Source organism: Felis catus, chromosome A1, assembly GCF_018350175.1.
Source record: "Felis catus isolate Fca126 chromosome A1, F.catus_Fca126_mat1.0, whole genome shotgun sequence".
NCBI classification, from domain to species: domain Eukaryota; kingdom Metazoa; phylum Chordata; class Mammalia; order Carnivora; family Felidae; genus Felis; species Felis catus.
In genome coordinates this window covers 8559083-8583505 of record NC_058368.1, presented here as the reverse complement: position 1 = coordinate 8583505, position 24423 = coordinate 8559083, and the positions used below count along the sequence as shown (strand labels likewise).

General features: G+C 41.7%; 1 protein-coding gene and 1 long non-coding RNA gene across 5 annotated transcripts in view; one reads left to right on the top strand and one right to left on the bottom strand.

The window, feature by feature from the left end:
* MTUS2 (microtubule associated scaffold protein 2) overlaps positions 1-24423 on the bottom strand; it is a 394139-nt gene that overhangs the window by 333075 nt on the left and 36641 nt on the right. The gene's annotated exons all lie outside the window — the stretch shown is intronic.
* Positions 1-24423, top strand: part of LOC109496599 — a 64418-nt gene that overhangs the window by 13938 nt on the left and 26057 nt on the right. For 2 of the 3 annotated variants that reach the window (XR_002152762.3, XR_006591148.1), the window contains 2 exons: positions 3539-3639; positions 23152-23218. This is a non-coding gene — a long non-coding RNA (uncharacterized LOC109496599). The remainder of the gene's footprint in view (positions 1-3538; positions 3640-23151; positions 23219-24423) is intronic. The other variant, XR_002740493.2, reaches the window with a different exon arrangement.

The following is a 24423-nucleotide window of genomic DNA, read 5'->3' as shown; positions in this document are numbered from 1 at the left end:
ACGCACAGAAGCTGAAGTATACTCGCTTATTTTTATTAAGGCTTTATATTCTTGCAAAATTTTGTCCAAAAAAACTCCATAAAAATAAATTTCTGTTTGAACAACAAAAGAGGTTTTGCTGCTACTGGATATTTCAATGATGTGTCGCTCTTTCAAAGTGATGCTATTTTTTCTTCTGAGACAGAAATCTTTTGAAGAGTGCAAATCTTCACATTTCAATGAAACTTGAAGAAGGTTTGTTCTTGCCTGTTTCCTTTTTGTATTGATTGTCCTTTGAATATATATTTAAATAAATATTTCTGCTCAAACTATCTCGATCAACTAAGACCAACTGTAGTGCTTTTAAGGTTCAGTACTATATTGGTAAAGGTCCATCCATCGCTGTCCAACATTCTTGTCATCCAGGCAGTAAACCAGACTTTAAGAAAGGAAATGGATCTTAGTCCAATCCAATATCCATTCACGGACACCCACCACTGGCAAGCACTTCACGAGGTACTGTGGGAAATTCACAAACGAAGAAAAAGCATCCCCAAGTAGGGCTTACAGCCTACTGAAGTAGAAAGGGGGAGAGCAAGGCTGGAACAGAGGCAGGACCTCGTGCTAGAGGAATAAAAGACCTCAAACGAAGGCAAAATCAAGTAGAGTGGTTCAGGGTTTTTATGCAAGGCCCATTTTTTTCCTTGAAATTTTATGTTGGAGAGGTGGCTTTCTTCCTGGCATATTTATATGTACAAGGCAACGTATTATTTGAAGATCTTCCTGGATCTTCCTAGTTGCTCTGATAAAGGTTCTTCTTTTGCAGACATTCTGCAGAGAGGCGGTTTGCTTTTTCAAACCGCTGAGAAGCACTCCTCTCTCACCTTGCTCAGGACTACGCACAAACAGCAACTCTTTTAACCAAGTGTCCTTCACACCGGGAAACCGTAAACAAAATTCTTTAATAACAAGGCCACAACTCTCCCACGGGAGAAAAGAAGGACACAATTAAACAAAGCAAGGGAAGGGGCATCTTTCAGGGTTGTTACCAAAGACGTGGGCTTGATACAGTTACCATCAAGAGTATAATCTCAGGCCAGACTCCAAGTCCTTGAGCTTCCAAGATGCCCTCCCCTGCAATGATCTTCACCTCCTCCTATCCATACCCTCCACAGTGAATCCCCTCCTACTGCCTTGTGTGACAAGTAGAACACTGAGGGTGTGAAACTCCTCGGGCTATACTGTAAAAGACATTACAGCTTCCTCCCTGGTCTCTTGATCTCTTTGGGGGAAGCCGAGCACCATGTCACAACATTCAAGCAGCCTTGTGTGAAGACCCACAGAGAGGAAACTGAGGCCTCCTGCCAGTAGCTGGCACCAACTTTGCAGGTGTGTGTGAGTCAGACACCTGGGAAATGGGTCCTCTAGCCTCCAGTTTTCAGATGACTCCAGATTAGCTAACATCCGACCCTCTGGAATTTGAGGACAAGGCTCAATTCAGTGGGGCATTCTCTCCACCAGCTCAATGATGCCTCGGCTTTACACGGGGACTGTCCCGGTTTCAGCTGTAGAAGTCCCACATCTTGGGAAACCCCTGAGCACCACCAGGAACACCAGGATGGCTGATCACGCGGGATTTATGGCACCCAGGCTTAACTAGCAACTTCAACATTTATAGAACAGCTGTGAATCTGGATATAAGTGGAGTTCCGGAGTGTGAAGAAGGATGAAAATGAGGGAGACGGACCAATAGGAGTGACATGGAATGAACTGCCAGCCAGAAGGTAGGGTAAATTCTCTAATCCGGAGATGATTCCATCATCTTAGCGAAGCCAAATCATCAACACTGAAAAGAAAAGCTCCAGTGCTGGGAAAACTTGCTAGCCACACGCAAAGGGGTGTAGCTGGACCCTCACCTCCCGCCGCATGCAAAACTGAACTTGCAATGGATGACCGATCTACATTTAAGAGATAAAACGATAAAACTCTTAGAAGAAAACACAGACAGGAGTCTTCATGAACTTGAGTTAGACAAAGACTTACAACAAAAGGCAAAACAGAGAAACGGGACGTTATCAAGATTGAACACTTTTTTATTTCAAATAAGTCAATCAAGAAAGTCAAAACCACCGAATGGGGGGAAAAAAAACATATTGCAAAGCATATACATGATAAGGGACTTGTATTGAAGATGTTCAAAGAACTCTGGAAACTCAATCCAATTTAAAAACAGGCAAAGGGGGAAGCTGGGTGGCTCAATCGGTTGAGCGTCTGACTCTTGGTTTGGGCTCAGGTCATGATCTCACAGTTGGTGAAATCAAGCTCAGCACTGGGCCTTGCGCTAACGGTGGGGGTGGAGCCTGCTTGGGATTCTCTCTCTCCTCCTCTCTCTCTGCCCCTCCCTTGCTCATGTGCCCTCTCTCTCTCAAAATAAATAAAGAAACTTAACAAAATGGGCAAAGAATCCAAGTAGACAATTCTCCAAAGAAGATACACAAATAGCTTATATGCATGTAAATTTTCCAACAAACACATAATCACATGCTCAACATCTCCAGTCATTGAAGAATGTAAATCAAAACTGTAATGAGACACTACTTCACATCAAGAGGAGAGTTAGAATTTAAAGAGCTGATAATACCGAGTGTAGGGGAGGCTACAGAGAAATCAGAATCAAGCCCTGACGGCGGGACTATAAAATGGTACGATGGCTTTGGAAAACAGTCTGGCCGTTCCCCCAAATTTAAATACGGAGTTACCTACAAATATCTCAGCAATCCCACTCGTAGGGACACATCCAAAAGTAAAGACAAATATTAACACAAAAACCTGTACGCACATGCTTACGGTGGCATTATGAATAACAACCAAAAGTGGCCAAAAGAAGCCAAATATCTGCGCCCCTGATGAATTTACAAATCAGTTGTGATACATCCATTCAATGAAGTATTCTTCAGCAATAAAAAGGAATTGTTAGGAACGGAACTGTGTTCCTCCACCCTGTGTACGTTGAAGCCCTAACCCTCCACGTGAGTATATGTGGAGACAGACCTTTAAGGAGGTCATTAAGGTTAAATGAGGTCAGAGGGATGGGGCCCTAATCCAGTAGGACTGGTGTCCTTAAACAAAGAGGAAGAGACACTAGCGATCTCTCTCTGTACATACACACAGAGAAAAGACCATGTGAGGACACAGTGAGAAGGTGGCCATCTGCAAACCAAGAGGAAAGCCCTGGCCAGCAGCTAATCCTGCTGGCACCTTGGTCTTGGGCTTCCAGCCTCCAAAACTCTGAGAAAACACGTTTCTGCTGTTTAAACCACCCAGGCTGTGATTTTCTATTATGACAGCTCAAGCAGACCAATACAGGACTGAGGTCAAACATTAGGGCAAATGAAAGAAGCCAGACACAAAGGGCCACATCTTATAAGACTCCAGTATATGGAATGCCCACAACAAACAGATCCATAGAGGCAGAGAGTAGATGACTGGTTGCCAGGGGCTGGGGCTTAGGGAAAATGAGGAGTGCCTGATAATGAGTATAGGGTTTCTTTCTTTTTAGAGTCACGAAAATGTTCTAAAATTGATGGTGGTGATGGTTGCACAACTCTGTGAACAGACGTAGAACCACCGGATTTACAATTTAAATGAGCGCATTGTATGGTATGTGAATGCTGTTGCAATAAAGCTGTTACTTAAGCTGTTATTAAGAGAGCCAGAGAGCACAAGGGCTGGCCAGCTAGTTAACTAGCTTCTGGAAAGGAAAATAAAGAGGCAGGACGGAAGATGCAGAAAATTAGGCAGAAGACGGATGACTCGATCAGACCTTGCTCAACCCGAAAGAGAGATGACTAAAGCAGAGGCACCTGTCTCAGCGAGCCACAGAGCCACCTGAGACCAGCACGGAGGGCCAGGGAAGGAAAACCGCCTCGAGGAGGGTAAAACGGGGGAAGCAGGAGAAGGAAGACAAAGAAAAGAGCACAAGGGCACCCAGGTCAGCTGAGCTCAGGAAACACCCACAGAACATACACCGGGTGTCACGCTAGCTCTCGCAAAATAAAAATACATGAGGCCTGGGCCCCGCTAACCCCACTAACACCGGCCTGACACTCACGTGCAGAAAATCCCAATGAAATATGCACAGTCGTACAACAGACGCAACAGCCCAGAGCTGGGGGGCGGGCACAAAGGGAACGAGCCCAGCCTGGGCTCCCTGGGAACGGGCTGCCGTTCGAGGGAAGCTTGAGCCGGCTCACAAAGGGTAAACAGGAGAGAGCTGAGTCAGGTGCAAGAGAAGGGAAGAGGGTGTCTCAGGGAGGAAGCTGCTTGAGCAAGGCGGGCAGAACCAGTTCTGCTCATGGAGAGGGAGGTTGGAGGAACCTGACTGATACCAAGGCGCTTGGTCTTTCCCCTGACAGCAAGGGAGAGCCAGGAAAGAACTGTAAAGGAAGAAGAATGGGTTTGATTTGCTGTGTGGAGGGTGGGGTCGAGAAGGGCAAAACTGGGGGTAGGGAATTCAGCTGGGAGGTGTAACTAAGGGGACAGATTGTGATGTTCTGAGGGCGGGAAGGGAGCGGAGTGGATGGATTCAAGTTAAAACCCAATCAGGTCTTACTGATTGATTAGTGGGGGGGGGGGACAGTGGGGAGGACAAGGAGAAAGTAATCCTCTGCTACGGGAACAAAAAGAGGCACGCATACCTGCAAAATCTCAAAGGGAGCCACTGTAGTGAAGCCAGGCCCCACTGAGATCATGTGCACCTGAAAATACAACAACGTGTGGGGACTTTAGGAAAATCCTTCTCACTTCAAAAAGAGTATTAGCAAGCTTTGGCCAGGAGGGTCCCCTGGAAGGCTTTCTTGCCGAGTGGTTGGGCAGCCTGTGGGGTGACTCTCTGTGCTCAGCAAAGCAAAGCCCAGAAAGGCACGTAAGGAAGAGCAGGTAGGTACATGATGCCTGAAGAGGCAAGGGTGTGCACGCGGCGGGGGCAGGGGAGAGGCTCAGATCCCAGACATTACACAGAAACTCTGTCCGGCCAGAGGTAAAGGGTAAAAGCACACACACACACACACACACACACACACACACACACACACACACACACACAAGCTTTTGCTAACCTCATTACAGACGTGTCCATAATCTAGGAACGGTGAGATGAAAAATTGAAGTGATAGTGGTGATTTACTGGCATTGTTTCTTACCCAGAGCAGAAAGCGAAACTAGTCCAAGTTGCTTGGTCTGGTTTTGTTCATGTTTTGGGAATTATGAAGAGACTGGTCGAAGGCAAAAACAGAACGCTGTGCTAAATGAGCAATATATCATCTGCAAAACCAAACGGTCTCTCCTAGTTATGCAGTGTGTCTTTAACTGAGGTCCAAATCTCAAGATTTAATTTCTTATGATAATCTAAAAACTGAGATTGAGCATTTTTGGATTGTTAGGATCCCCAGGATCTGAGTATCTGCATTTGCATTTCTGTCTGGATCTTCTTCTGTGACTAAAGTGACTGCCTTTACACAATTATCCAGCGATATACTTTCTACTGTACTGGAATGAAAAAACCACCAGGGAGAGTTAACCTACGTACACACGTTTGGCGAGCGGATAAATGAATCAGAGCCTCCACGTAAGAGAAGGGACTTAGAAAGGGGTGGTAGGGTCAGGAACAGGCATAAAGAGTGCTAGAAACAGGAAGCAAATAAGCACAAGGGACAAGTAATATGAATACTTCCAATGTCATACTTTTGTTTCTGGACAGATCCGCTTATAAATAGAAGCTGCTTAAAAAGATAGGTCAAATACAGGTGACCTTGTACTAGCACACTTCACAGAGTTAGAAGAATTCATTGTTTTTAAGTGATTCCACATCTGAAGTTACCCAAATGCTGGGTTATAAACGTGGACAATTGGTAATGTCCTTGGATCCTGTTCCCATTAGTGATTCTCAGGGAAGTCGGCAGAGGCTCAAAGCTAATTAAAAGGCACAACGTTTTTATGAGCAAGTGCAGTTGAATCATCTGTGTCCTGATGAAAGGCTTCAGCGTTTCAGAAGAGGAAAAAGGAAAGCACTTTCTCTATGTGCTAAGGAAAAAACTCAGAAAATTATACTGTGATGATGTAACACGTCTTCCACGGAGTGCCTTTAAAAATACAGTTGTCCTAATGCTTTTACAAGGCTGATGAAGCGGATTGTTTCTGCAGTGCTGGACAGCACCCTGAGAAGCGCAGGTCCCCAGCACTGACTAGGTTTAAGGAGACCGCCAGCTCGAGATGGCAGGCAGCACGGGGGTATGTTTCCCCCTGTTAATCAGAGATGCCTTAAAATAGGAGTAATTCAATGTTAAGAGGTACAGTCAATCAGAGTAGCCGACGTTTACTGAATTCCTTCTCCTAAGCACTTCGCATACTGCAGCCTAGAATGACGGAGAGAACAGAGACAGGTACTTACTGAGCCAGATAGGTCAACAATTCTGGAACACAGGCACAGAAAGATGGAAGTCCCTGGCTGACGGGCAGACGAGGAGGGTTGCAGCCTGCAGCAGACGGAAAGGCAGTGCCGCAGTGGAGGAAGCAGCCTGCTGGCCTCTTGGCCCGGGCTGCCAGGGGCACACAGATGCAGATCCCGGCACCACGGGAGTACAGCGGACCGAGAATGAGCTGCCTCACGGGGGCACGCGGTGTCCAGAACCCAGGTATCTACCCCCCACCTCCCCACCCCTGCCAAGCCCCAGAGGAAGGGCGAAAAGACTTCCAAGGAGTTTGAGCAAATGAACTTCAAGTTCATCTGACTCGGCGAGTGAATGATCACAATGAATTTGAGGAAAGCTTCCAGCGTAAAACAAGAAAAATGAGCAAACCAAGGAAAAAAAAAAAACTGGCCCTAAGGATACAGGGAGAACTCAAGCAACAAAATATATCTTTTAAGAAAGATCTAATTAGCATCCTCAGAGAAATTTGGGAAGATATTACAACAATAAAACAAAGAACAATATGCTGTGAAGGCAGCAATCATGAAACCATGAAACCATCCTCGGAAATTAAAAATACCAGAACAGTTCAATAGCGGGGTTAGAAAATAAATCCAGTAGGGTTGTCTAAAATGAAGAACGAAAGCATGAGGTACGAGAAAACAGGTAAGAAAAAGTCGACTCAAGTTATCACTTTGGGAGGTCCCCAAACCAAACAATAGAAATTCCGGGAAGAAAGAGAAAACGGGGCAGCAGAAATGAACAAAAACAAGACGATTGCCCAAAGTTGAAGGGAGACACACGTCTTCAAACTGGCAGTTTAAGTGCTTTGCAAGACATATCAATCCATTCCTCTTTGTCTCCCTTTCTCTGCGCCTGTCTCTCCATCTGTCTCTGTCTTCCTCCCTCCCTCCTTCTCTCCACACACACACACCCGGAAATTTCTTAAACACCAAGGACAAGAGAAGATTCTAAAGCTTTCAGAGAAGGGAGAAAACATCAGGTCTGCCACAAGAACGTATTTCTCAGACTGGCATTGGGTTTCTTTTGAGGAACACTGGAAGTCTTTATATTTTGAAAGAAAATCATTTTCAACCGAGAAAATAAATTTTAATGTAGTGAATGCAAAGTAAAGGTGGCTTCAAAATGCAAAAACACTGCTGCTTTGCCTTTCTTTAACTCTCTTAAGAAATGACTGAGGGCATATTCCAGCAAAACAAGCAAAGAAACCAGAGGGATGGGGCCACTAGATCCATACCAGGGGGGAAAAAATAAAGGGGCGTTCCAGAAGAACAACATCTAGTTGAGAAGGCAAACAGAGCTGCAGGATTCAAAGTCCCAGAGGGAAGAGACCAGGAGAAACAGACAAAGACATGCTGAAATAGACTTCAGGGCACCTGGGTGGCTCAGTCAATTGAGCATCCGACTTCGGCTCAGGTCATGATCTCATGGTTTGTGGGTTGGAGCCCCACGTAGGGCTCTGTGCTGACGGCTCAGAGCCTGGAGCCTGCCTCGGATTCTGTGTCTCCCTCTGTCTCTCTGCCCCTCCCCCACTCATGCTCTCCCTCTCTCTCTCAGAAACAACATTAAAACATTTTTTTTAGAAAGACTAGGACACGGTGGGTGTCCAGAAAATACTTATTGTATGATTCCTTCTCTTACTCCAGTTTGAGATTCTACCTACCCATGCCACTCAATACTCTCCAATTTCTGAACCTGTGCTTTCAAGTCATGTTATCATATTGTTTTGGGTTAAGATAAGGGCATAGCCCCTTGCCATACTATATAAAATCTAGGAAGACAAGCTCTGTGCTAGGAGCTCATACACAATGATAAATCAGACACACGTCTCGAGATTCCACATGAGCAAAGGTCGAAGATCGCGGAACAGTCAAATCTAGATTATGCATCCTCGTTTTCACCATCAGTTTCAAAAGCAAACAGATGAACCAGGTAATCACAAGGGCCATATACTTCAGCTGAGTCCCTTTAGAATCCGTAGTGGAGTTTTTTTTTGCCTCTAGAGGTGAGCCAGGGCTGGCATTACTCTCCCTTGCTTTTTATTCTTTAATTATTTCCCCTCCCAGTCTATTCGGGTGCGAACTTGGCTCACAAGTCAGGGAGTCGGTCAAAAGCCACCTCCTAAAACCCATCTACTTCTTTCCACCCTCCACCTGCCACCACCTGGGATGGGCTACCGTTTCTGGTGCAACAGTCTCCTCAAACAGTCTCCCTCTTGCCCCAGTGCACCCCTTCCTGTCCCTAAATCCAGTTTCCAAACTTCAGTCCAACGCATATTTTTAAAAATGAAACAGAATCCTATCAAGCCATTGGTTAATACCCTTTATGGCACCATATTTGCTCTTAGGATAAAAGGAAGAATTCCTTAACACAGCTTGCCAGGTTTGCACCAACGTCTTTTTTCTCATCCTTGCCCGACACTCCACCTTCAGTCACACCCATGTGCACATGTACCATTCTCTCTGCCTCAAATATCCTTTCTTCAGGGGCACCTGGGTGGTGCAGTCGGTTAAGCGTCCGCCTTCAGCCAGGTCACGATCTCGCGGTCCGTAAGTTCGAGCCCCGCGTCGGGCTCTGGGCTGATGGCTCAGAGCCTGGAGCCTGTTTCCGATTCTGTGTCTCCCTCTCTCTCTGCCCCTCCCCCGTTCATGCTCTGTCTCTCTCTGTCCCAAAAAAAATAAACAAACGTTGAAAAAAAAATTAAAAAAAAAATCCTTTCTTCTACACCCACGATTGCCACATCCCTCACCCCACATCCTTCCTACCATACTACATCTGAGACTCTTTCCCACACCCCAATTTAGGCTTAGATTCCCTTCCTGTATTGTGAGCTCAGAACACTGTCATCACGACATTCATTCACACTGTATCATAACTGCCTGTGGGATCTCTTCTGTCTTGTGCAGGGCTGTATCCTCAGTGCCAAAAACAACTTGACACAGAGTAAGTGCTCAATAAATGTTTACTAAATATACATGCGGCGTTTGTCCAAATACCTAGAAAAAAATAATTGTTATGCTTATGTTCCAACCCAGAGTCACTGAAGTTGACTTTTTGGGTCTGGGTGGAGGAAACCTGAAGTTTGAATAAACGTCTCCAGGGCATTATTAGGCACGCTCAGTTGCAATGAAAGTAAGCCAAAGATAGGACGGCTTTGTTTGCTGAATGAATGCACAATGAAAACACAGCCATTGTCAGCGTCCGTTTCAGTAGTAAGTACAAATGGATAATGCTGAGAGATATACGAAGACAAATACCAGAACAAATCGAATGGTTCAAGACACATGGCTCTTCTGCAGTCTCCGAGAGAAGTCCCAGGGTCAGCCGGTGTCACTAAGACACCAAAGAACTATATTTAGACCACATTCTCTTGTACCATCTCAGTAACTTACTGGTTTGTCCTGTGGGGATGTTTTCCCATCTGACATAAACCTTCCTTGGTAGATGATATGGTTCTCATGAAATTAAGTAAAACAGTGATTAAAAAAAAAACAACAGTGAAATGGTGGGGCACCTGCCTGGCTCAGTCGGTTAAGCATCTGATTCTCAATTTTGGCTCAGGTCATGATCCCATAGTCCCGAGATCCAACCCCATGTTGGGCTCCATGCTGGGGGTGGAACCTGCTTAAGACTCTCTCCCTCCCTCTCCCTCTGCCCCTCCCCCACTCACTCGAGTGCACACTCTCCTTCTCCTTCCAAAAAAAAAAAAAGTGCACTTAGGTGATGTCAATAAACTGTTCTCATTCTTAACAGAGGAATCAACACTTCTCCCTCTCTGTTCTTCATTCACCTAGTCCTCTCCTCCTTTGTCTTGGACAAATCAATGTCCTACTTCTATTCCAAGATTTACCCATATGCAGGAGACCTTGATTATCATTCTTAACCACTTTTGGGGGATCCTGTTCTCACAGTTACCATCAGCTCTCTCCAACTTCTCTCTGCAGGCCACTCCCTCACATTTCAAACTAGTTACAGTCTCTTCCACCACACTCTAAAAAACCAAACAAAACCCAACTCTGCTCCCCCCCCTCCAGCTAGCACCTATGGCTCTTTTCTCCACCTGCACATTTTTAGAAACAGCAGGGTCTATTCTCAATGCTTCCATTTCCTCAGTTTTCATTCACTTCTCAGCCTACAAATAGGTGACTTCCACCCCCAGATTTTACTAAAATTGCTCATTCAAAACTAGGTCACCAACTGCTTCCTAATTTCCAATCCCAACAACCTCTTTGCATTTTTACTTATCCTGTCTTCCATGAGACAGTTTTGATCACTTTCTCTTTTGGAAACTCCCTCTTCCTCAGACTCAAACACTACATTTTCCGGGTGCTCCCCTCCACATTTCCCACAGTGTTCTGTCTCTTGTAGGCTTCTTTCGTCAGTTACTCTTTAAATTGGGTAGAAGGTTCTCTTTTTGACTTTTTCCTCACTCCGCCCTCCCTCTCTCTTTCCCTGAACCTGCTTATCCATTCTCATGGCTTCAACTCCCACATTTATCTTTGGCTCAGACTTCTCTCCCGCCCCAATTTATGCCTTTTGTAATTTTCAACCTAAATGCCCCCCTAAGAACCTGAAATACTGCATGTGTCACCTAACTGCCCACCACCACTCCTGATTCTACAAGCCATCACCTGGTGCTCCATACTAAGCAACTGGTCCCTATAAAGGATCTGAGTCACCCCAACTGATGACCTAGAATGGGTATTCATTCTACCTTTACCCCTTCTCAGCCTGGCAAACTCTGATTTATCCTTCAAAATTCAGCTCAACTCACCTCATTTAGAAAATCTTTTCAGAGCCCCTATCTGCATGAAGAGTTGGGTACCCATCCTTATATGCATTCTATACATGTCCCCATCAAGCATTCCCCACCTCCTACTAGAATTACAAATTCATCCCTCTGTATCCTCACGAAGTCCTGGGCTATACATCTAATCTGCACATCCCAAATACACACAGACCAGCAGCCCAATCCATAAGAGGTCCTCAGAAAATTTTTGAATAGGTGAATAGTTGAATGAATAATATAGTGAATATAGGAATGAATCTGGTCATCTCAAAGACTGGCAATGCTCTAAAACAGCTGTCCATTGCTCAGCAAACTACCATCACCACCATCACCACCACCAAAGGCTAGTCATTTGTTTTCGCAAAGAGTTTCATTGAAACACAGCCATGCTCATAAATGAATGAGCATGTATGTATGTAAATGACATATTGTCTGTGGCTGCTTTTGCACTACACTGGCAGAATTCAGTGGTTCTAACAGAGACGGTATGGCTTACAAAGTTTAAAATATTGACTAACCATGTTCTACTTCTATCAGTGCTGGAACACGTTTGCTGAGTTCTTTCCATTACTGACATCTGCTAGAATGAGAAGAGACATGGAGGGCTCTGCTGCTCTCCAGGGTGTCCTAAGGACGTCACGCTAATAATCCTTCACAGACACTAAATTAAACTTGCCTTCTAACACAAGAAGATTCAGAATATGCTTTGGCAACAAAAAGGCAAAAACCATACAGGAAAATAATGCCATCACCTTAGAACTCTTACCTTAAAAATACTGAGAATATGACTGAATTTGGCTAAGTACCTGGCATTCTATGACCATTCAGACTTTTCAACAATATTAACTGTGCTTGTGTTTTAAACTGTTCTGACCAAGTTCACTCAGTCATTAAGATATGTTACATTAGCTTCATTATCTGCATTTTAGAATTTGGTAGAATTCATCCTGCCTTTAAAAAAATTAAAGAGGAAAACTTATACGGTAGGTTGAACTCCAAAATAAAATTTATTTTAATGAGGAGAATTCATAACAAAACTGTATATAAGCTGAGAAAACTTGTCCCAACTCCTCTTATCTGACTGACCTCTTCTGGTTATTTATAGAATAAAGTAGTCTCATCTAGTCTTTTAAAAACTTCTACTCTGACACTTTAACTATTCCTATCAAAAAATATTATAGTTCTTTCAGGTCGCCTTGGCTGACACAAAAATGTCAGGCCCCCAGCAACACTGGGTATATTTATTTCCATGAGCACAAATTATATCCTGACCTGCTGTATACTGTACAGGTTATCATTTTTTACATAATGTTTTCGGCCACGAGAGATGTTTTTTCTGAAGAAAGAACATAAAATATATGGAGATCTACCAAAAAGGCAGTGTAGAAAAGTACTGCCTTTTTTATTCCTTAGAAGTGAGGGATCTAATAACAAATTGTTTTTATATATGATCTTAGGTTTTCCTAAGACAGATGTATGCCCACCTGAAGGGAGGTAACCGTCCTGCTGTACTTTGAGCACTTAAACAGTACCCTGAGTTTCATTCCCAGGCCCGATGACAATAAAACTTGATAGTCTCATGCGTGACCGTGAAGTGAGAAAGTACCCTATCCGAAAACACAGAAATGATGAGGAAGTGCTTAGGTTCATTTATCCTTCAGCAGACAGAGTCACATCAAGATCTGTAAGACTCAAGAGTCTTAGGCAGTACCGTTAACTTATGATATTGAAAACCTGAAAGAATCTGTACTATGGAGTAGTATGTATTTATTGTGTGTCCAATTGTCAGGCCGTTTTAAAGCCATGGGGCACCTGATGGTACCCACAGAGCCAATGCAGGAGTGGAAACATCAGGAACTCTTCCCGAAGTCTAAGTAACAGCTTACTGGTCCATTAAAGATCTAAGAGTTTTCCTACCTGAGAACTGAATAAATGTATATTTAATAAATGCAATTCCTGTATCAAACCAGGTCTTAGCATTCAGAATAAAGGAAATCACTTGAGGTTGGACAAGCACAAATACTAAATTTACAGGGTGCAGCATTAGGGCTCTTCCTATCTCCAATTCTCATTTGCCAGCGTGATCGTGCTCAGCGCCTTGAGTGACCACGTCAAATAAAGACACGAGAAGAACCAAAGTAAGAGTGACAGGGAAACCTGACCTGCTGAATATATGACTGCAAGTAAACACAAAATACAACTGCATATAGACACATTTTTAGACTACTCTTAAAATACCAACCTAAAAACCCAAAAAGAACCACTACATAAATACCCTGGAACTAAAAAAAAAGTAAACACAAAAAGAAAAGAAAGTTTTTATTAGATGCAACACATACCATCTGATGCTAACAATCTTTGGTGAATACATTAAAAAAATCCACCCGTGAAATTTTAATTGATATGGAAATCACCATAAAAAAACTAGAAAATAAAACAAAATATATGAAACGAACGTTTTCAGGAATTGTACAAGAGATAGCACAGGACTATGATCCCTTAGAAAAGGAAAACAAGTGAGGTGAGCCTTATCATTGCTGACCTCGCTGCCTAGAGGGGGAGAAACTCAAAGAGAGTCTGTCCACGACAGTGACCTGAAGACACAGAGGTCAAAGTTCGGAAACTGCGAGGCAGTAAGAATATGTGGGGCAAGGAGGAGTGAGATACGCAAACAAAATGTTCCAAAATCTGCATTAGAGCCTCCCCTTGAGTGTTTGGATAAATACCAACTTGTGCACGCGTAAAGCGAGACTGAGTGAGAACAGCTTTTGAGCAAAGAGCAATTACTAGGGACGTATGAGAAAAACAGTTCCCAGAATTTACACAAGCTGGAAATTGTTCCACTGCCCTACAGGCAGAGTGGAGAGACCCTATTGAACACATGAGTACTCAAAAGAGACCCCAGAAATTAGCTCTAGAATAAAGATGACTTTATAGCTACTCAGAGGAACCTAAAGCAAGCCTTAATGGATCACACTAATCAATAAGTAACCAAATTGCCTGCCAGAAAAAATTTCAATACTCTTTAAGAAAATGGAACAAAATGCAACATCGAACAAGGTAAGATCCAAATGTCCAGAATCAAATTACTAGAAATAATAATAAGAAGGAAATGTTACCCATAAACAAATAAAAGTCAGACTAAAAAAATGACACAGATGATGAGATATCAGAAAACGACATGCCAAGTTATTAAAAATAGGTTGCATATAATTAAGAGGTAGAATCAAACCTGATGGGGAAAGAAGGGAATTATATTTAAAATACCTAGAATAGAATGCTTAGAGAAGAAATAAAAAATATTTGAGGGAAGCCTGGGTGGCTCAGTTGGTTAAGTGTCCAACTCTTGATTTTAGCTCAGATCACGATCTCATGGTTGTGAGATCGAGCCCTGTGTTGGGCTCCATGCCAGGCATGGAGCCTACTTAAGATTCTCTTTCTCTCCCTCTGTACCTCCCCAACTTGTGCTCTCTCTCTCTCTTAAAAAAAAAACAAACCTGAAATGAAAAAATAGACTGGAAGAAATCAGAAGCAGATTAGACATTGCAGAAGAAAAGATCAGTAAACCTGAAGACATAGCAACAAAAACTATCAAAAAGGAAGCATGGAGAGAAAAAAGAATGACAATAAATTGTCAGAGCTGTAGCAACTTATCAAGCCAACTTATACATTATCTATAAATCTATATCTAAAATATATAACAATATAATAAATAATATGTAATATAACAGTATAAGATATGTAAGACATTTAATATGTTCACAATATATATATTTTATATTTTCAACATTTGATAACCATAAATATACATATCAAAGAAACCTGATATATACCAAAGAGAATAAACAAAGGAAACTAACCCATTGCCTATGATAAGCAAACTGCTGAAAACCAGTGATAAAGAGAACTAGAAAAAAAGAAATACAGAAGATGTCTTGTCTGCCACTATGTAAACCAAAAGACAATGTAATAAAATCTTCAAAGTGTTGAGAAAAAATTTTCAATCTAGATTTCAATACCCATTGAAAATGTTTAAAAAAAGAACATGGAAGAGTTTGGTAGACTTATAAGTAATGAAAGAACTAATCACTACAAGTCTGCACAACAAGAAATGTTAAAGGAAGCTCTTAAGGCAGATCAAAAATGGTACCAGATAGGGGCACTTGGGTGGCTCAGTCAGTTGAGTGTCTGACTTCAGCTCAGGTCATGATCTCACAGTTTGTGGGTTCGAGCCCCGCATCAGGGTCTGTGCTGATGGCTCAGAGCCTGGAGTCTGCTTCAGATTCTGCGTCTCCTCCTCTCTCTGCCCCTCCCCCGCTCACGCTTTGTCTCACTCTGTTTCTCAAAAATAAATAAATGTAAAAAACAAATTTAACAAAAAATGGTACCAGATAGAAACAGGGACCAAAGAAATGAAGAACAGACGCAGTAAATTAGGTAAAAATAAGCAATATTTTTCACACTTTGAAATCTTTTAATAAGATAATAGCTGTTTAAGGCAAAGTTTATTAACAATACATATGTTGGGGATTATAATATATATGGAAATAAAATGTATAAAAATAGTAACACAAAGAACAGGAGGGGAAATGGAAGTATACTGTAGTGAGGTTCTTAATTATATACATGAAATGGCATAATATTTAAAGATAGACTATGGTAAGTTACAGATGTATTTCAAACTCCTAGAGTATGGATTGATAAGCTTTTTCTATAAATAGCAAGATAGTAAATATTTTAGGCTTTTGGAGTCAAACGTCCATGTTGCAACCACCAAAATGTCATTGTAGTATACAAGCAGCCAGGAATAATATGAAAATGAAAAAACATGGCTATGTTCCAATAAATCTTTATTTACCAGTAAATAAAGCCTAATAACAGGTAACACTGTAACCACTAAACAAGTAACAAGCTTGATTTAACCTATCAAACAGTATGTCAACAGATGGCTTAAGGCAGTCACTAAAAGAAAAGAAAAGACAGAACTGTGTCTAATAAGCCAAAAATGGAGACAAAATGGAATCTAAAGAATAATCAATCTAAATGAAGGCAGTAAAAGAAGAAAAAATGAATGATAAAGAAAAGGGTCAAATAAAAAAAACCAATAACAAGATGATCTATTTAAACCCAAACATACTGATAATTTCCTTAAATGTAAATGATTTAGAAGACTTCAATTAAAAGGCAGAGGTTAGCACACTGAATTTTTAAAAGCCTACTTTAAATATAAAATATAAATATATTAAAAATAAAATAATGGAAAAAGATTTACCAGGTAAATACTAATCAAAAGAAAGCTAGAGTGCTATGCTATCAGAGAAAATAGACTTCAGAACAAGGAATATTATCAGGGATAAAGACATGTATTTCATAATGAAAAGGGGAAGTTTAATAAAAACACATGAAAATCCCAATGAGTTCATACAAATAATAACAAAGCTTTAAAATATGAAGCAAAAATTGGTATCACTGAAAGGAGAATTTTTAAAATGCACACTTACATTTATTAATTTCACCTTCCTAAGTAATTGCTAGGATAAAATATAGTAAAAATATAAAAGTCTTAAATGACATTATCTGCTAACTAGACCTTCTTAGTATGTATAGAACAATATACCAAATATAAGCCTAGTTTTGGTCATCAAATTAACCTCAAGAGTATATAAGGACTCAAATCAAACAAAGGATGTCCCCTGACCACAATGGAACTAAACAGATAACCAACAGAAGGGTATCTGAAAAATCTCTTAATTTGGGGGAATAAGCAATACAACCAAATATAACCTATAGGTCAACAAAGTCATAAGAGAAATTTAACAATCTTTTTAACTGCATAATAACAAATATGAATACTCTAAATCCATATGACATAGCTAGAAACTGAAACTTAAAAAAAAAAAAACAAAACACAAAACACCTTGGCAGTAATATAAAAGAATATAAAATACACTGAGGATTTTTACTTGTAGTAAGATACACATGACATAAAGTTTATCATCTTAACCATTTTTAATGTTTATTTATTTATTTTGAGAGAAAGAGAGCAAGCAGGGGAGAGAGGAAGAATCCCAAGCAGGCTCCGCACTGCCACCACAGAGCCCGATGTGGCGCCTCAAATCACAAACTGGGATCATGACCTGAGCCAAAATCAGGAAGTTGGATGCTTCACTGACTGAGCCACCCAGGTGCACCAAGTAGAATCCTATAGTGATTTTCTTTTTATGATAGCTTTACTTCACTTAATATAATGTCTTCAAGGCTCATGCGTGTTGTAGCATGTGTCAAATTTTTTTTCCTTTTCGAGGTTGAAAAATATTCTATTGTATGTATATACTACATCTTGTTTATCCATTCATACATGGACACATGGACACTTGGATTGCTTCTTGGCTATTGTGAATAATGCTGCTGTTAATACATAGAGATTCTTTTAAACAATAAACTGAAAAGTCATGCTGAGAGAAATTAAAGGAGGCCCAAATAATTAAGAGATATACTGTGCTTATGGGTTGGAAATCTTAATGTTAAAAATCTCAATTCTTCCCAAATCAATCTGTACATCCAACACAATCTCAATCAAAACTACGGCAAGTATATTTATTAGAAGTTGGCAAGCTGACTCTAAAATATGTATGGAAGTTTAGATGATCTAGAAGAGTCAATTATGAGAAAGAATAACAAGTTGTGAAATGTACACAACCTAATTTCAAGACCTACTACAAATCTACAGTATCTGGGAGAGTGTGGTATTGGCATGAGGAGAGACATGTAGATCAATGGAACAGAATGTAGGATCCAGAAATAGTCTGAAATTTATATGGTCAATTGATTTTCAATGGAAAAAGGATAATACTTTCAAGAAACAGTGTTGGAAAAATTGGACACTATATGCACCCCCCCCAAAAAAATGAGCCTTAGTCCATACTTCACACCACCTATAAAGTTAATTCAAAATGGATCATAGGCCTCAAAATAAGAAGTAAAACAATGGAACTTGTATAAAATATAGAAAAAAAAATCTTTGAGACCTTCGGTTAGGCAAAGTTTCTTAGATAGGAAGCAAAAATCAAAAATCATTAAAAAAAATCTTATAAACTGGAATTTATCAAAATTAAAAGCCTATGTTTTAAAAGACATTGTGAAGAGAATTAAAAGTCAAGACAACTTCTTACTAGACATGTCTCCAGAGGCAAGGGAAATAAAAACAAAAATGAGCTATGAGGATCTCATCCAGATAAAAAGCTTCTGCACTGCAAAGGAAACAATCAACAAAACTAAAAGGCAACTGATGGAATGGGAGAAGGTATTTGCAAATGACATATCGAATAAAGGGTCAGTATCCAAAATCTATAAAGAACTTATCAAACTCAATACCCAAAAAACAAATAAACCAGTGAAGAAATGGAAAGGAGACATGAATATACACATATCCGAATAAGATATCCAGATGGCTAATAGACACATGAAAAGATTCCCAACCTCACTCATAACAGAGAAATACAAATCAAAACCACAGTGAGATACCACCTCACACCTGTGAGAATGGCTAAAATTAACAAGTCAGGAAACAACAGGTGTTGGAAAGGATGTGGAGAAAGTAGAACCCTCTTGCACGGTTGGTGAGAATGCAAACTGGTACAGCCACTCTGGAGGACAGTGTGGAGGGTCCTCAAAAACTTAAAAATAGAATTACCCTACGACCTAGCAATTGCACTACTAGGTATTTATCCAAAGGATAGAAAAATGCTGATTTGAAGGGGCACATGCACCCCCAACGTTTATAGCAGCACTATCAACAATAGCCAGATTATGGAAAAAGCTCAAATGTCCATCAGCTGATGAATGGATAAAGAAGATGTGATATATACACAAAACGGAATACTACTCAGTGATCAAAAAGAATGAAATCTTGCCATTTGCAACAACATGGATGGAACTAGAGTGTATTGTGCTAAGCAAAATATGCCAGTCAGAGAAAGATGAATTTCGTATGACTTCACTCATATGTGGAATTTAAGAAACACAACAGATGAACATGGGGGAAGGGAAGGAAAAACAAGATAAAAACAGAGAGGGAGGCAAACCATAAGAGACTCTTAACTACAGAGAACAAACTGAGTGTTGCTGGAGGGGTGTTGGGTGATGGGACGGGCTAAATGGGTGATGGGCTTTAAGGAGGGCACTTGTCAGGATGGGCACTGGGTATTATATGTAAGCAATGAATTACTGGGTTCTACTCCTGGAACCAATGCTACACTGTATGTTAACTAACTTGAATTTAAATAAATAATTTTTTTTGAACATCAAGGCAAATAGCAGAAGAAAAGATTTTTGAAAGTCACATGTCAAAGAAAACTTGTATTCGGAATATATAAAAACATTTTACAACTGAATAAAAAAATAATCAAATAAAAAAACAATCAAGTAACAATCAAATTTTTTAAATGGTCAAAAGATGTGAACAAATACTTCAAAAAAAGATCTATGAATGCAAATAAACACATGAAAAGATGGCCAGCATCATTAGGTATTAGCGAAATGGAAATTAAAACTAATTATAATTTTATATAGCTGCATGCCCATCAGAATGACGAATATTAAGAAGACTAATAATAGCAAATGTTGGTGAGGATATGAAACAACTGGAACTCACACAGAGTCCGCATGGCAATGTAGGATAGGTAAGCCACTTTGGAAAATAGTTTGACATTTGCATCTAAATTAAACATACTATGAAAACCTGCAATTCCGCTTCTAGGTATTTGCTCAAGAGAAATGAAACTATAGATGTCCACAAAAAGATCTATGTATGAACATCCCTAGTATTTTCATTTGTTACAGCCGAAAACCGACAAAGTCCAGCAACAGGTGAATGGAGATTCAAACTGTGGTACAGCCATCCATTCACTACTCAGCAATAAAAGTAACCCACTATGGATGAAGGCACCATCACGGGTGGATCTCAAAAACACGCTGAGCGACAGGCGCCAGATACAAAAAGAGTACATACTGTGTGATTCCGCTTATATGGAAGTCTAGAAAACATAATCTACAACGGCAGAAGGCAGATCGATGTTTGCCTGGGGTGGGGCAGTAGGAGGGGAGATTGCCTGGTAAGGGGCAGAAGAGAAGTCTGGGGGACACCGGGAAGATTCTGGGTCGTCGCTGTGGTGACAAAGGTCTATAACAGGTTTGTAAAGGTATATTGACTTCGACACGCAAACCTCCCCAAACTGGATCCCGGCATTTGCCCTGGGGAAAGAGTGATTTGAGACCACCAGGTACAGCTCATTGGCAAGGCTCTGTCCACCTGCTGATCAGTGATGGGAACTGTTTACTACGCAGATCTCGATTTGGATACAGGTAGCATTACTCTGCATTACTAGCTTTTGACCTTGTGAATGCTGAGCCTTATCTGAAAAACACAAAAAGATAATGAAAAAAAAAACCTACCTCATAAGTTTGTTTGCACAGTAAATACTGTTTTATATTATAATCACTCCTCAGTTGTAATCATCATCTTTGTCATCATTATCCTTAGGTTGTCAAAATAACTCTGTATGCGAGCTCAGCCTTAAAACAAGCCATTACTTTCACTAAGGCATGACAGAGTAACTTTTCTCCCCACAGCTTTGCAATAGGCATCTTTCACTGTTCAGACAACGGCTTCCTGAACTTTCATTTATCTTCTGAGGTTCTGTGGCAGTAAGGCATTCAGATGCTTTACTCAATTGTCTGGGCCATTTTCATTTAACTTTCTTATCTAGGCCTTCCTTTCCCAGCTGTTTTGAGTTTCTCAAAGCTGAGGAAATAGACCTCAACAAAATGACTCCAGATACCGTTTTGCATATTAACAGCAATAAGACAGAAGTATCAATGATCTGCAAAGTTAATAGATTTTTTTGTGTGTGACTCATAACACATTTGAGGTCAGCTGACAGCGTTGTTTCGGTTTGGGTCATATGAGAGGCAGTTTTCTGGGAAATTCTGCACGTCAGTGCAGTCATTCCAAATTATCACAAGTATTTTTCAGAAACCCTGATTTTGTTCGGTGAACAAAACAAAATCACTCTGATCTCCTCAAATTATGAAATAACTCCAAGTTTCATCTAGCATTTCTGCTATTTGCTTCTTACATTCCGTAAGCGTGAGGTGGTTACACCTGAGGATCAACTTCCTTTTGTCTATCTGGCTAATCAGTCTTTTGTCCCCATGATTCCACTTATACTGGATAATCAATGACCTCCATGCTGTCACATTCACTGATCCCTTCTCTGTCCCTATTCATACTACATGGTTCCTCAGTGGCAATCAAAATTATTGGCCATTCCTTGCTCCTTTGATGTATTGTCTTCTCTTGGCTTTCAGGATACCACATTCTCCTGGACTTCCACTTTGTACCCTGGCTGCTGCTTCCCAGGCTAAATGTTGGGATGTAAGGGCCCATGCTGGGACATCTTCTGTTCCCCAGCTATATTCCCTTGGCTTTTACTTTTTTTTTTAATTGAGGTATAATTGACATAACATTGTAAGAGTTTCAGGTATACAATGTAATGTCTCAAGATCTGTATGGGTTGCAAAATGCTCACTACAGGAAGTCCCATTAACATCTGTCACTTGACTCCCTTGACTTTAGTAGTATCTGCTGAAGTCCAAATTTTAACCTTTAGCCCTGACTTCTCCTGGGGCTCTGACTCATATATCTAATCGCCTCTGTGACTGCTCCACCAGAATTTCCAGAACAGAACTCTTTGTACTGCCTCCCTGGCCCAGCCCTTCCCCCACTCCCCTGGCTAGTCAATGTCTCTTAACAAATGGCATCACCATCCACCCTGTTGCTCCTGCCAAAATTCTAGAAGTCCTCATTGGCTCCACTCTTTCCCCATCACCCACCCTCAATGTCCAATCCTATGGTCCTATCTCCAACATATATCTCAGCAATTCCATCCCTTTCTCCCTCTATGCCACCAGCTACCAGGGTCTCACATCTGTACAAGTGTACCAGCTTTTGACTGGTCTCCCACTCCAGTCTTCCCTCTTCTGTTCTACAGAGACCCCAAGATGATCTTTGTAAGCCATAAGTCAGATCATGTTTAAAGCTTTTGGGGGCTACTCCTCACACTTGGATGCGAACCCAAACTCCCTGCCAGGGCCTCCAAGGTCCTGTGTGATCTGGTCATCGCCTACCTCCCTACTTCTCTCCTCCTAGGCACCTGCCACTTACTCCAGCTCATGCTGAGTTTACTCCTGTTCTCTGACCAAACTAAGCTCATTCCTACCCTAGTGCCTTCATTTGTGCTTTTCTTCCGCTTGGAACACACTTCTCATGCAAGCAGCTAGACAGGAAGACATCACCTCATGAGAGGATGAGTGAGAGTCCAGAAGGAAACAAAAGATCCTCAAGAAAGTCCAGAGCTTCCCCATCTTTCCCCTGAGGGGACTCAGGACATGGGTAGAACCAGAAAGGAGGGCCTGGCAGTTACTCTGGGTCTTGCGGTGTGGAGGCTGCATATGGGGCAGGGGGAGTTGAAAATAATTCTGTTCCCAATGACTGGGGTGGACATCAGGGAGACCGGGAGCACTCCTGAGGGATATTTGAGAGTTGGGGAGAAAGAGAGGAAATCGAGAAAAGTTGTAGAGTAAGAGAGACTGGGAGAGAAAAGGGAAGCAAGATTGTTCAAGTGGTCAGGGATTAGTCTTTAAATGGCTGTACCAAGACTGGTCCATCTGGGGCCCAGAGCTTACTTAAGGGAGAGACCTAGACTCTGCAGTGCTCTTGAACCAGAACAGGTAGAACTGGGAAACTAATTGTGGTAATGAGAAGAATAAGAGGAGTAATGGTAATAAGAAGGAGGGAGATAAGCGGCAAAAGAAAATACTTTCTCTGTTTCCTAGGGTTCCAGGCTCGACAGCCGGGGCCCAGGAAGTGTATGCTGGTGAGAAGCAGAGGTGAACCCATAAGGTGAGCTCTTTCTATCTGCCTAGCTCTCTGCATGACGTTCATGTAGGGAAAGACTGGAAAGCTGGGTTCAAAACTGGCAAGAATTCTCTTTGTCCACAACAAGGTGCTTCGGGACCTGAGGTTGTGTGTGTGAGCACAGGCTTGTGTCTTAACTTATTTCTCTCCCGAGAGAGAAGGTTGGCAGGTGTAGGGTTACTTGTAGACTCTCATGACACCCAACCTCACAGACTGATCATTGCAAAGATGCGTGTGTCCTTTCTCAGCTCTGCCTCCCTGCTGTTTTATGGTAAAAAACAGAGCCGTGGACATTCTTGACTCCTGCCTACGTACCCCACACCACTGCTCCAAGCACAGGTGCCCCAAGGTGAGGCCCCTGCTCTGTGGGCTCCACTGACCTGTTCCCGCCTGCCACTAAAGGCATCCTCTTTAGAGGTTTTCTGCACTTCACAGCCCCTCCTCACTTATTGTGGTTTGGATACACAGATGTTTCTACATGTGCTTCCGACAGTAACTACACTGTCCTCCTGTTGTTTGAGGGGAAACTTGCGAGAAAAGAAAATGGACTGCAAGAATCTATTTCACATCAGTTGATTGCAAATCAAACACTTTAATTGAGCTAAGCTCAGACTTCTCAAGTCCACCATTTTAAAGTCATCTCCAGAAAACTAGGGTTGTTGAAAGAGAGAGAAGAGTAGATTCTTTGCCAAGCATCTCAGCCAAAAACTGTGTAAGACTGACAGCTGCACAGCACAGGGGGGCCTGGGTGGCTCAGTCGGTTGAGCGTCCGACTTCGGCTCAGGTCATGATCTCACGGTTCGTGGGTTCAAGCCCCGCGTCGGGCTCCGTGCTGACAGCCCAGAGCCTGGAGCCTGCGTCAGATTCTGTGTCTCCCTCTCATTCTGTCCCTCCCCCTCCCCCGCTTGCACTCTGTCTCTCAAAATGAATAAATGTTAAAAAAAAAAAAAAAAGACTGACATCTACACAGCTTTGATCCCGTGGCTCTGCAGACGTGCATGAACTTCAGATTCTCAAAGTTTACAGTCCCTGCAAACACCCACTGTCCCTTCCTGGAGCATCCCTGACACCAGTACTCCACGATCGTCCCCGTTGCCTTATGCAGTGTCAGCTAACTTCTCCAGGGAGGAAAAAATAAATAAATAAATAAATAAAACCAGAAAAAAACAATGGATGTCCTTGGAAATTAG